Source organism: Molothrus aeneus, chromosome 4, assembly GCF_037042795.1.
Source record: "Molothrus aeneus isolate 106 chromosome 4, BPBGC_Maene_1.0, whole genome shotgun sequence".
Classification (NCBI taxonomy): Eukaryota; Metazoa; Chordata; class Aves; order Passeriformes; family Icteridae; genus Molothrus; species Molothrus aeneus.
Genome location: NC_089649.1, coordinates 50598306 through 50613055, shown reverse-complemented (window position 1 = coordinate 50613055; position 14750 = coordinate 50598306).

Below are 14750 nucleotides of genomic sequence, written 5' to 3'. Positions count from 1 at the left end.
TTCATTTCCTAGCTAAATAATTAGATTCTATCATGTGACAGTTACAAAGAGGCACATAATAAACAAAGAATTTTCTTTAAAAATGGTAGTCTACACAGCTGTTTTTAAATGCACATCACTGACTTGCTGCTCCCTTCCCCATCTCCTTGGCTTCTTGTTTCAGCATAAGACATCTGGCATACAAGTTATTCAAATTCAGAAACTAGTTACTGAAATCTAATTAATAAATAAGTGCTAGTGGTTTTAGACCATAACAAGTTCCCTAATTCATTTTTACAAGCAGTTGGAGTAATCCACAGATGTTTGTAACAGATGTCAAGCACAAGGATTGCTGTAACTAGCAGCTTTTGTGTAACAAATGGTGAGGTAAACTGACACTAAGGAGGATACCTGCAAGATATTTATATATTGTAGAATTTTGAAGCCATTGGGTTGTGGCATCAGAAAATTTTGTAAAATATTAATGTCTCAATAGGACATGTATTGTACATATCTGTACTTGAGAATAAGGCCTCTATGAAGCTATTTTGGGAGAGAAATAAAATACATTTTTATACTGTTTTAATTTTACATTAATTGAAGGTCAGTCACTGTGAAGAAAACAGGTCCTTAAATCACATGTGATTGGCAAGCAATTAACTTCTGGTAAATGAATTGCATGGGCAATGGAGGACAGTCTGTCTTGACAGGTAAAAGCATTTTTTCATTAGAGTAACATTAGTAAATGATTGGAACTTGCCTAAGATTCAGACTTGTACTGAGTATTAGATCTACTTAGAAATTCCATCCTGCAACAAGGTCCAATATTTTAACATTTAAAATTTCTGAATCAGAGCAAACAAGACACCTCAAAATTTCCAGTAGAATGAAAGTACTAGTTTTTATTTAGAAGAGTTGTAATGACTTTTTTCCCAAAATTTAGTAAGGTGAAATAGACTGATAACTTGATATCAAAAAACCCATAAAATACAAAAATACATCAACTAAATTTTACTTATAGTATTACATAATTGAAAGAAAATAATAACAGATAGGGTTTTTTTTTCCTTTTCTTTCAAACTGACATTTTAAATTGTTTGTTTCCAAGTGTTTATTTCTGCATCTCAGGATGATGTGTACATTAAGTAAACTTGGGAATTAATATATTTGAGAAAATGCATCTCTTTTGCTCTAAGGAAAATATTTAGTTTAGGAGATATAGAGTACCTTAAAGTGATAAAATCCTAATATGAACAAGGTAGTTTGTAGTTATTACATGCTATCTTGATGAAGGTAAACAGGTAGGAGCATAAGATTATTTTAACCATCTAATACATATAATGAGATATTGTTCTAACTAAATGAAACAAGCTTCTTTTCCTTTCTGCCTCTACCCTAAGTTTTCCTTAGTGAAGACAAAGTCCAACATGGAATTGTTTGGATTCAGTTGCTATCACTTATGCTAGGGATTTGGCTCTTAGTAAGATATCCCAGGAGAACTCGCTCAGCTGCCCAAGAACATAAAATGCTGAAGTGTCACTGCAAATTCTTGAATTATGTTAGTTCTGTCTTAATATAGAATATTTTAGCCCAGTTCAAAATTGGTGACATTTCTTCTGCAACTGTGCCTGTCCTCTTAACAACTGCCTGAAGGCAGACACTTTGTGGATTGGAAACCTGGAGATTTTCTGTTCTGGGGCAGTTTTGTTCTCACAGCTCTGGCTTTAGGAATGAATGGAGGCCGTTAATGATACTGTTCCGTGAAGTGTCCTTTATCTTAATCAGCAGAAAATAATTGTTTTGTAAAAAACAATAAGTAAACTTTCACATCCTGGTCAAATTCCAGTTTAGATAACAGCACCCTGCTGACAAAGCTCCTACCATTTCAGATGGATAGTAACTGCTTATTAACTACTCTGTGTTATGGCATGGCATAGTTAAGCAGCTGTTGCATTTTGTTTGATGAAGATGTATTAAGTGAATCCCTCATGGTTTTGTTATTTTGGTTTTTTAACAAAACATTTTGGGAATGGTAGATGTTGCAGAAGCATCAATGATTATTCATTTTGTTCCTGTTAAGTGTAATTCCTGCAGTGATATACACGAAATCAGTTAAAAAAAAAACCACAGAAATGCAATTTTACTGCTAATCTTGTTCTTAAGCCATTTAAATATGCAGATCTCTAAGATATCTGATATTAAATTTACCATAGGATAGGATCAATGCAGTTTTTAAAAATAAAGTGGTATTCAACAAATAAAAATATGACAGTTACAATCAAAGTCAGCTTATTATTTTTTATCATATGCCATGGTGGCATATTAAGGATTGTTTGTTCTCCATTTCTGCAGTTTAAACAGATTAAGGTGGATTTTTGGTATCTATTGAATTTGACATATCAGATTGATAAAAACAGCAGAGCAGAGAACATCCAATACAGGAATCAGATTCACCACAAATCAAATCTGTAGTGTGAGCTTATTCCAAATTCAGAAGGTCCTTGTAGCAGTGAGGATTTTGTCAGCTATACAAGCATGACCTCATTCTCTATGCCTGCAGAGAAGATACAATTAAGTATAATCCTTCAGTTCTTGGATAATAGCTTTTATTGTCATTATCTCTCTGCACCTCCTTTCCCAAAATCCAAGCATCTTTATGGTTCATATATTCTGGAGATGTTTAGCATAACAGGTATAATGAGCAAATTTTATTTCTGTTCTGCAATATATCTGGAGTACCTCATTAAAGTGCAGGTACTTTAAATGAAGACTAGTAATATGCTGCTTTAGCATGTGTTTAAACAAGAATTTGAAAATTTGCAATTATTAACCTTCACTGGTAATGTTATAAATTCCTTTGATAATTTACTGATGGACAGGTGAACCAAAGTCCTGATTTGCTAAGTGATTTCTTTAGTATTCATTCGTGGTAATACTGGAATAGGCGTGACCTGTTTACTTAAAAATGCAATTCTATTGATATCAGCAGAATTTTTGCTATTGTCTTCAGTGGGGCAAAATCTGCCTTAATGATCTAGATTTCTGCTGCTTCTAAATACTCTTTTTTCCTGTTTAAAATAAAGCTGAAATAGAATCCTGTATAGAGGGAATTGAGGCATTATTTTAATATAGATATAATAAATCTGTGCTATTTGGAATTAAAAAATGAATGTGTGAAATAACTAGCATTACTGCAGTGATACCTCCCTGTTTCTTCAGTTAACTCTGCAAATCGATTGCTATATGGAACAGAAGATCAATATCCTGCAAGTATAGAAGCCAGATAGGGAATTTCTTAATGGAGATAAAACACCAACATTCACTATGCATTTGACTTAAATCTAGAGATGGGTGGAGAACAAGAGACAGGTATGTGAGGTACTCTGCACACATTTCTTTTTATAAAACTTTTCCCTCTTTTTTTTTTTTCCTTAAGGAATTAAATTTCTACTTTGGAAATCACATTCTGGCAAAGGGGAAGAGTTATCTTTTGTAGGAACACAAAGTCTAAGATCATGGACAAAGGAATATTAACAGGAGACAGAGACATTCCAAGAAGCCAAGTTAAACATCTTAAATCAGCATTAAGGTAAATCGATTAAAAAAAAAAAAAAACAGAGAAGGATAGCTTTAATTTTAACACTCTTTAGTTTCTGCAATGGTAAATGAAATCTAAAGCTGGCAATGGAATGTGGAAGATTCCTTAGGAAGAAGATTACAGCATTGTGGGACTGGATCAATTTTTATGAAAATGGTTTCTGCAGGAACTAGATGAAGACTCTTTTCATCTCTCCTTTCTGAGGAAGGAAAAACCTATGATAGTTCAGGGCTTTGATATATTAATGGTCCAAAGCAAAGTTCTGAATAATGATAAAAACTGTACCTTAAGCTCCTGAAAAGATAACTTATTTCAGATTTACTGTAGCAGGCATTAATTTTTAATGCACACTTATTCCTCAGGCCTTTTCCTACAGTATTTTTAATTGTATATTTAACGTGTTACTGTAAGTAATAACAAGTCTTTAAAACTGGCAAAGTTAAACATGTATTTCTTGCCACACCAGTACATTCTTCAAGCCAAAAGTTTAGCTGCAAATTGTTCTTGCAAATCAAAACCTAATTTTTTTTTTGAGTATAAAGACATTTTGAATGTAGAAGAAAGGAAATCACAATTTGCTGAGTAGATGTAGACAGTACATAATCAGAAACATTATAAGGGACTGACATTTCCTTGTTCTATGGCTCCACTCTGGTAATATTACTACTTTAATGTGATTTATAACAAAAGCAAAAACATACTAAAGTATTTTTACTTTAAGAAGGCAGCACTAAAGAAACTAAAATGGAAATCTATTGCTAAAGTATTCAGTGAAGACTAGACTAAACACTTTAGCCAAACAGCACAGATTACATGCTGTATGTTCAAGTCGCTCCAAGTAAAAACAAGCCAAGTGCAGACATAAGGAGAGACAAAGGAATGGAAAAAAAAAACCCAACCCAAACCAACAGCATATATAACAGGTGATTATGGTGTTGTTTGAAAAAGTTGTGTGAAAATTTGAAGGACACAAAACTTGAAAGAGCCTCTATTACGTGATTATAATTTTCTAATCAAAAATCCTTCCTATTTAAATCAAATCCCTCCTATTTACAGTGTTAACTGTGACAGTGAGAAATCTGCCAGTGCCCAAATTAGTCTGGTATTTTCATGGTGTCAAATACTGTAATATGTACAACTGGCAAAGAACAGCATAGTTTCATGCATCAAGTGCCAGCAGCAACACCCCTCTAGCAGTGCAGTTTAATGGAGGCTATCAGACTAGAGCATACTGAAAACCTCTCTCCCTCTTTTTTTGGCAACCTTAAAAATATAAAGATGCAGTCATTACACTGGAATTTACATGACCTATTTTTCCAAACGTATGATTAACACATTACCAGCATCACGCCCTTGAAGAAAAACGATTTTGTTTCTGATACTTGTCCAGACACTGAACACATGAAGTAAGGAAACAGCTCCCAGGACATGCATGAAACTGTCACTTGACATCACACACACACAAGTTCCAATCAAGGCAAATTTTCCTCCAGATTTTTTGACACGTACAATGGCAGTGTATTGAATAATTATTTATTTTGCTTTTGTGAGTCATGGCAAGAGACAGCCTTTTTGAGATTTACAAGCACATCCTCTGGATGACATAGGCTTTATGTATTGTATTAGAAGTGTAAATGTTTGTCCTTGTTTATTTAAATATTGCACACTATGTATCTACAAGATAAGTACTGAAATGGCAAAGTCACAGGCAAACTAGCAATGCCTAAATCAATTTATTTCCCAAAATATTAAATATTTTGAATATGAATTTCAAATTTTCTTACATTACTTTTATTGAGAAATACATATATTGAGAAATACCACATAAAAAATCTCTGTTGTTGTGCTACTAAATAGCCAGCACTTTGAGATTGTGATCCCTACAAGCTTTAGACAAATTACCCCAAGCAGCCTTCTGCAGTTTTGTTGAGCTACCCATGTGTACATAGTTCACCCTAAAACCAAATATTATCTTTTGCACTTACTTATTCATTATTTGCATTAAAATTAAAAGTTACATCTATAGTGGAAACAGTTGGGTGCTGGTGGCAGAAGGAGGCTCTCCAGCAGGCCATTAAGGAACCAGAACTGGGAGTACCTGTGATGAGACACAAAGCTGGCTGTGACTTCTTGGTCTTTCTTGTGAAGCATCTAAGATTAGGTGCTAAATAAGCAGATCTTTAGTAGTCCTCTGAAGGCCACATCTTCCATGTTTCCCTGTTTGAAGGGAAATAAAGGACAAATGAGGCTCAGGGATGCCACTTTCTTTGAATGGGATGAATCACATCATGAGGGATCGATCTGCAGCTTGGGAGACGACCTTACTCCCCTCATGGAGAACCAGTCATAAGCACGTAAGCATGTTCTGACTGCTGTGACAGGAAAGTTGTGACTGCAAGAGGGTCCTGTGGAGCTGGGGCAGTGCTGTATGAAGCCAGCTTTCTTTGCTGCCTTGAGACTCATGCTCAGTGCGCCTGCATCAAGGCAGGGGTTGAGTCCCCCATTGCAAGGCACCTCACTACAAGGGGCTCCAGGATCCCCACAGACCTCATTTCCTGGAGGGCTCTAAAGGGCTTAGTATTGCATGCATGGACAAAAGAGTGCAAAAATCTGTTTTATATAACACATGTGCACCAGATAAACTGTAAAAGAAAGTGGATTGGTCTGTCTCTTCCTCCTCTCTTACCCTTGATCCAGACCACTAGGGAACCTGAAATGTTGTTAGTATTGGGAGCATATTAAATTGTGAGCTTGTTAGCCAACACTTCCAAGACTTGAAGTTTGTTGTGTGAGTTGGAAGCTTGTTGAACTTAGTTGTAAAAGTTAAGGGCTTGTTAATCAACACTTTTGAGACTAAATAGCTGGCTTGCTGGAGTTAAGATGATGATACAATAGGACATAAAAGTTCCCTGACACCTGGATTGGTGTATTTGTTCAGCGTGATGAGAAGTTCTAAAGAACATCAAGCACCCTACCAAGTGGGTCGTGACACCCCGTTGGGAGGGAAAATGCTTCTCTCCTTTCACAGGAGTGTCCTGTTTCTGTTCCCTAGGAAGATCACAGTGGGACACCTCCAGCAATGTCCTCCTGAGGCATTGTGCCTGACGGGAGGCGGCTGCATGCAGATGGCAGGGAGGTACTTCAAGACAATGGGCACAGGAAACCATCCCCGGAAAACTGGATGTACAAGCACCAAGTAGTGGAGACCCTGCCTATTACCTTGCTGGGATAGGCAGGGAGACAGAGCCGACGAGGATGCCTATGGCAATGTAATGAAGTCCTATTCTCAGACATCAGTAATGGGTAAACTTCGTATGTAATTTTCCAACTATATTTTAAAGCCCATTTGGTGACAGTGAAATTTCTCAAATCAATGAACTTCTATAAAAACTACAGAAAAGTTCTCCCAGTAAAATCTTCTCATCTTGAGTGTTGTTTGGCGGTTTGTTTTGTTTTGAAAATAATTTTATTTTAGGAGCTCTGCCCCTAAAACCCTTTTGCACCTTGCGTATGAACACGTGCTGATAAATTCAAAACTCTTGTTCACTTGGTTCCTTTCATGGTGACTTACAACAGCTCTAATTTAGGGCTACTTATCATCATTTCAGTCCATCCAGAGCACATCTCTTTTCTTTCATCCTTCCATAATCCTCCACTGTCCATCTCCATCAAGTGTCCATTGCTTGCTGTAGACAATGAAGCCCTCTCCTCCTAATCAGCTGTTTCTCTATTCTGTTGCAGCTCGTAGCTTCCACAGCAATCACTGATGTCAGACCCCACCGACACTCCTCAGCTTCCTTAAAAACTCATTCTCCTCTGCCATTTCCCCTTCAGTATGAGCCTGCAGACCCACGGCGTCATTCTAGACTGTGGGAGATATCCTCAACGTTAAAAATTTTAGTAAAACTGGGCAGCAGCAGCAGAAACTAAACACTCACGCTTTTTGTTACAGGTGTGAAAGCTGTCACTACACGGCTGAGAGATGTCACCGCGCTAGCTGCCGGCGATCCCCCGCCGTTGCTGAACTTACCCCCGTAGCACCGTACCTAGCAGCGCGGCTCTCACCGCGCAGCTCTGCCGTCCCTCCCACGCAGGTTTCCCAGCCGGCTTGCGGCGCGGAGCGGCCCTCAGCCTCAGCCGGCCGGGGCGGCACCGCGGGCCCGGGCGGGCAGGGGAAGGGGCGGGGGCGGTGCGGCGCCTCCTCCCGGGCTGCGCTTCCCCGGGCGGCCGGGGAGCGGCGCTGTGTCCCCGCGGCGCACGCCCCGCCCGAGCCTCCCCTTCCCGCGGCCGCAGCCCCGCGCCCGCCGCCGGCGGCAGCGAGCGAGCTGAGCCGAGCGAGGTAACGACCGGCGGGGTCTGGCAGCGGGACCGGGGAGGAGCTTCGCCCTCCCCCCGCTCCCGATAGGGCGTGGAGCTGTTCGCCGCGGTCTCCCGGGGGCGGGAAGCGGGCGGCCCCCGCGACGCGTCCCGTATGGCGGCGGGCCCGGGGGACCCGTCCCCGGCGTCACGGCAGAGGAGTTGCCTGCGGGTGGGAGGGGAGGCAGCGGGGCGGGGGCGGCGCAGCTTGATCGCCCGCCCGCGGCCGGGCTGTGGGCGCGGGTCGTCGCCGCCGAGAAGCGGCCGCGGTAGTGGCAGTGTGGTCGCGGGCGGCCCTTCCGCCGCCGGGCTGGGGCCGCCGCTCGGGCCTGTTCTCCCCGGGGCCTTCGTGCGGCCTCGGCGCTCCCCGCCGCTGTGGTGAGCGCCGCGGTGCCGGCGGCCTGGCCCCCTCCGCCCGTCACCGAATTGCCCGGCCTTCTGCATAATCCCGACTGCTGCTCTGCCGGCAGCTGTGGCCGCTGAAGGAAGGGTCAGGGCCGGCCAGCCGGTGGGAAGGCTTCGGCCGCCCGCCCCGCAGCAAGCAGTGCGGGCTGCCGGTGAACTTCGTGTCGCCAAGATAAATTCACCCCGTTCAAAATGAAATCAAAGGATTCTGAGTACTCTGAGGGCTTGTTCATTCTTACAGTCGAGAACCGCTGAGACGTCTTTATCGTGAGATTGTTTGTGACCTTTGTAGCATAGTGTCTCTCCGTGCTTTGGACAGGATTTGCAGTTTTGCTGGTCAAGTACCATAAGGTCACTGGGACTTTGGAGGAGCCTGGCTTCAAAAGCGAGGAAAAAAAACCCAAACATATTTACCAGTACTTGTCTTAACTCATGTACTGGAAGACTGAGGACAGCGTGACTGTTAAGAGAGACTTATAGGCTGTTTTATATAATGCATTGAAAAAGTTTAGTCTGCCTCTTAGTCCTGTAGGAGAACCTTACAGTGAAAAGTTGAGAGTAACTTCTTTCACTCTTCCAAAAATAGTGAAAGTTTTAGATAACCCGTCTCTAGTTGAGATTTGAGAGCCAAAGGCTTAAAAACAAATGGAGAAAATTAAAGAAAGACAGAAAAAGTTAAGCATGGTATGCGTTTGTAAGGTTGAAAGTTTTAACCCTCGTTCTTCCCAGCACAGTCACCCTGGCTGGGACAGGGCTTGCTTGTGTCACATGTTGCAGCACGTGTGCGCAGTTTGGGTTCCTGTAGACTGTGTGAAGGAAACTGGTGAGGAAAATTTAACAGCATCAAAGCACGTGTTAAAATCCTGTATTTTATTTTTCAATAAATACAGGCTTTTTCTTACTGTCTCTTGGTTTTTCTTTTGTTTTAGCTATGGAGTTGCTCTCTATTTCTTGTTGCCTTATTTACACTTTTTTTTTTTTATCCTCTTCCTCTTTTGTATTAGTGTTAATGCTTTTCATCTGGGGAAGCCACTGATATATAGAGGGAATATAAAAATGTTACATATGGGGCTTTGGGAGATTTTAGGTCTCAGGTGTTGTGCAGTCTCTTGTCTTTTACTCCTGCCTGTGTACTTTGTAATCTATGCTAAGTGGCTGACACAGTCAAATTACTATTTCAGGAATGTTTATAGAGCTAAATTTACATGCAGAACAACTCCATTAAAAAAATAATCCTTGACTTTTAAGATGTTGCTGCCTTAGTTTTTCTCACAGAGGCTCTGCTACTGTAAGAATGCCAGTAGGGTATTAATTAGCTGTCAGTTATATTGCCTGTCAGAACTGAGTAAGGCTGAGTTTTGAATAGTCTCTGGAAGCATGATGTGGGCAAGTTGCAGCTCCAGGACTTCTGGAGTTCTCTTTCCTCTTTCCAAATACCTCTCTGACTTGTAGTGGGGAGCTGGAATAAAATCTTAAGCAGTAGTACTGATGTCACGTGTGGAATTGCAGAAGCACCAACATTACCACAAGATTCATCTTTGTTTGAGCCTGCAGCATCACTTCAGAGATTGGGCATAGGTCACATAACACAGCTGGGCTGTGTAGAGTGTGCACTGGGGACAGCCCAGGTAGCCCAAGAGCTCAGCATCCTCGAAGGTCTCCTCTCAAAGCCAAATTTGCCATGGGAAACCCTTTCTTCAGCATGCTTTAGAGGGCTGAGAGCTGTATGGGAGAAGGACATAGAAGGGAAGCTATAAAAGGATCAAATATCTCTAAATGTCCCTAGAAGTGGAAAAACATTTTGCAGATACTCTTTACTATTTTCCACACGAAAAACTCCACAAACTCAAAACCAAAAAAACCCAAGCAACAACCTTCTCCTCCTAAACAAGGAGAATAACTGGTTGTTTTTGTTTTTTATAAGTTTGTCATGCTGCATATCTACACTCTTTGTAATACCAAGGCCACTTGCATTTTTTTGCCCAAATCCAAGTTTTGTCCTTCAGCACACCGCAATAGGAAGTTCCTTTCAAGCAGGCCTGGTGGTGGAGAACACACTCACTGGTGGCTTTCCTCCTCCTACATCACTGCTTTAATCATGTACATCCACCAGATTTGACTGTCCCTTTCTGGGAGCTCTATGGAAGGGCTCCAGCAAGAGCAGCTTTGTGTCTTGAAAGGAAACTGCACAATGTGGGGTTCCACAGCTTCTGTCACCTGTGAAATACTTGGTGACTTCCACTGCAGGTTGACTTCTCATGACATGGCATGTGCAGAAGAGTTTTTGAGTCCTTCCTAGGAAACATGGCTCTGTTCTTCCTGCAGGTTGTGTTTGCTTCATAAGCATCTACTTCAGATGAGTTTGTGCTGGTTTTGTACTCTTGAACTTTGTGTGTAGTTGGATGAAGCTTTTGTTTTGTTCTCAAAGGAATACTTATTTTTTTGCAGCAGCTTCAAAAGAATCTGTCTGACCTGGGACAGACTTAAAAATCACAAAAGTGGAAAAAAATCCTAGCAGAACAGATTGCATAAAGCAGGTGTGTGTAAGTTAGTTAGGAATTAGACCTATTTGTTGGTGTATTGCACTCTGACAGAACTTGATATGACAAAGGAGGACCTTTGTTAAAACTGTGGAACAGGACCTTGGAACAACCAGTACGAATAACACAGAGTGGAAGAAGGAGAGAGTAGAAAAGATCCTTGAAGTGTTTCCAGAAGCACTGTCTTTAGCTGGGTATGGATTTTCACATTCAATAATGAAGTGGCCTATTCCCTTGCTGACTGCTGGCAGAAATGGAAGACAGCAAAAGGCTCCCAAACCAACTTTGCTACTCCTAAACTCACTGAGAAAAATCTGCTGGAAGGCATTTCCTGGTTTTTTCTTTCCTTTTTACCTTCTGGTTTTTAGAGGGGTGGCTTTTGGCCAAAAAAGAAAATAATCTTATTTTATAAATACTAGAAAGCAAAATGAATTGCTGTCAGTTTGATTTCATTGGCTGCTTTTCCTCTTGTGCTTGTATTTAAATACTTAATAGTTTTTCTCCACTCAGGAAACCTCAAAGTGCAAATGAACAAATGTGGAAATTACCTTTGTTGAAAGGGTGTTCTGTAAAATAATTGAATGGCTTTTCAGCTTTTCCTGGTATGGTTTTTCTGAAGCCACTTTGTTGAAGTGAATAACTTTCTATGTCTGCAACATGTCCTTTGTTTTGTAAATTTGGATTCTCATCAAGTTTGTGCTTAAGTGAAGTGCTTTGTGTGTTTTGATAGCAGTTTTTAATTCTTTGGAGCAGTGGAATGAAGTTAGATGTAAAATGTGAGATGGGTATCTCCATTTCTTGTGAAGAGTATTTAGGCCATCAACTTGTCATGTTAGGAATTGACAGAATAGTTGTTTCTAATTCTTTACCTAATTTAGGTGTACATGTTCAGTTTGGTTTTGGTGTTTTCTTGTGTGTTTGCGTTTTTTTGTTGTTGATGTTTATTCTTTATTTTATTTTGTTTGGTGGTTTTATTGCTGATTGGGTTTTTTTTTAAATTTGTTTGGAAGCCCAAGAGTTGTGAGGAGTAAGCTCTAGGCTAATATGTGAACTGGAATTGTCAGACTTTGAGTAGACCTAACATCTTTGGTATGTACACAATGGATTAGGAGTTGGCAGATGCTTTGATGAACCAAAGTGCAGTTCTTTAGCATTAGTAAGACTTTACAAATAAGCTGTGTAAGTAACATAATCTTATTTTGATGTGCCAGATTTTACTTGCCTAATTTCCCACATGGTGGAATGAATCTAGTCTTCATCAGCATGGATATGTAAACCTTTTCAAGATGGTTAAGAACTGTGGCGAAGGACCAAGTGGAATGGCAAGTGAGGAAACTTACATTTATTTCTAGCTAATTCTTCTGCTATGTTATTTCATTACCTGATGTAAGTCAGCTTTTTTAAAATAAGAAGTCATCTAAAAACTGAAATCAGGTAGATGTTCTTATCCTTAGGAAAACTTACAGTTTAGCTCAGCTTGAAATGTTGGGTACTTATTTAAGTTATTAGTTGTGCTTAATCTTCTCAAACCTATTAAGTGTATTGCTCAGTGTTAAAACTGCTTAAAGTGAGAAAAATATAAATTTTAATTTGTATTCTGATTATTCCTTTGTCAGGAGGAAGCAGCCACTTCTGCTGACATCTGATTTATATATTAGAAAGTATGGTTTCCTGACAGAAGAGTGCATTATAGTTTTTAACAGCAGATCTTTATTAAATGTGCCATCAGTGGTGGTTTTGGAAAGATGAGAAAGGATCCACTGTGGGGCAACTCAGTGAAGCTAATGATGTAAGTCCTGTGTCATTGCTATTTTGTATGTATTACAAATAGGAACTTTTTTGCAGCCCCAGCTTGTAAGTATATATGTGCATGTGTTTGTTTTTTTAAAAAGCCAGAAGGTTCGCATGGACATTGCATGATAAATATTTTATGTAGTTTGAAATTAAGAAATTGTTCAAAAACCCCAAAAGTAAAGCAGACTAAAAAGCTGTCACCACCACCACCCAACCAAAGCCAAACCAACCTCTTTTATATGTATGGAGTTAACTACCCTAAAGTATTCAGAGAAATTTAAAAATATATACAAATTGGGCAGCTTTGTTCATATTGTTTGACTTCTGTGTTGTGTCAAGGAGACAGACTTCCTCTGTCCTTAAAAAATGAAGAGAAGTAATACTGATAAATTATTTGCCATTTGAACTTGGTCATAGTTAAACCAGAAGTTTCTCATGCTGCTTAATGCTTCTAGTAAACCTTCAGTAGTAGTTAGAATAGTTCTCTGGTCTGTTTGCTTAAAAAATAAGGCCTTGTAATGACCTCGAAAAACTTTCTTTACTGCTAATGGTTTCCTAATGCAATCTTTGACTGAGGAACAATTACATTTTTTAGCATGGGCAACATTGTTTAAGTTAGGACAACCTTTTCTACTGGCTAGAGGATGAATCAATTAGATACAGAAGTTTGAAAAACAAGACCTGCTGTAACTTTTTTTGTGATTGTTGAATACTTCATGACAGTGAAGAATGGTGTAAGGATGGCTAATCAGAGAGGTGAACCAAAAAAAGCGTGATGAAAAAACCAGCTGCAGTCGTCCCAGCTCAGTCTGGCCAATTAGTATTTTCTATGGTTTCTCCTTTATTTTTGGAAGTCTGCTTCTTCCTTTTCCTGTGTATTGTTTTCCTTGTGCTGCATTTCAGACTTCCTTGACCTTGTTATTGTTTCAGACATCCATCTGGTTTGTCTGTCTAAAGTCCATATAGACATAATAGAAACTCCTGGGATCCTAGAGTTGTCTGTTTTGCTTTCATAACTTTCTATGACTTGAGAACATAACAGTCAACATTCTGCTAAATGTTCAATCTCTTGGTTGTTGGAAGAGATTGATAGGGGATAATGGATCAGTGCTGTTTGAATTTGGCACTAATTTGGCATTGTCATTTGTGTGCCAGTGATCCAAGGAGGGAAGGACTAAGTGAAAATGGAAGTGCTGTCATCGATTTATCTGCACATGTTGAATTAATTGGTCATCACTGGCAAAATACGTGTTTTATATAAAAACAGGTATTTTATGGCCTACTCAGTAATTGTTATTGGTAAATAGTGAGTCTTTGCCGTAATTTCAGATTTCTGAGCCTTACTAAGGTTTGCTTCTGAATAATTATTTGTAAAAAATATAAATTAGTTTATTATGATCATCACAAGAACTCAACAGAGCTTTGATACTGATATAAATAAAAAAGGGAGACCATGCTGTACTTTGTGCTTGTATTTCTATTAATAATTGCTTTTCTATACAAGATTAATGCAATAATTGCAGTTATTACAGATCCTGTCATGTAACTAGATGTGTTCAAAGGCTTCATGGCAGAAGTGTGGGGGGTGGACAGAAGCCTCTTCTTGCTTTATGGTTTATACAGTTGTAAAGTGTTTTTAACAATTAAAAAAAACCTCCATCCAGGCTGAGGCACTTCTGGATATCACTTGGTTCAACCCAGTAATCACATTAAGCAGGAGTGCCTGAAGCACATTACCCAAGCCCTGAAATAGCCTGGTTCAAGCAGGGCTGTTTGGTCAGGTTTTGAGAATATGGTGGGGTTGCAGACTCCACAACCTCTCTGCCAGTGTTTGGACACTGAAGAATTCTGTTTTTTCTTAAAGTATATGGGTGGGGGTAAGTCAAGAAAGACTTGAAAGATTTAGTAACGTTACATCTTCCAGTGCTTTCATAGGAGGAGTAGTTTCTGAATGTTAACTGAATGTAGATGTTCCATAATGTTAACTGATCCTCAGTAGTAGAGGAATATTTGTGAACTGGCCACCTGGCATTGCAAACTTTACTTTTCTGGATTTCTCTTTTAAGCTACATTCTATT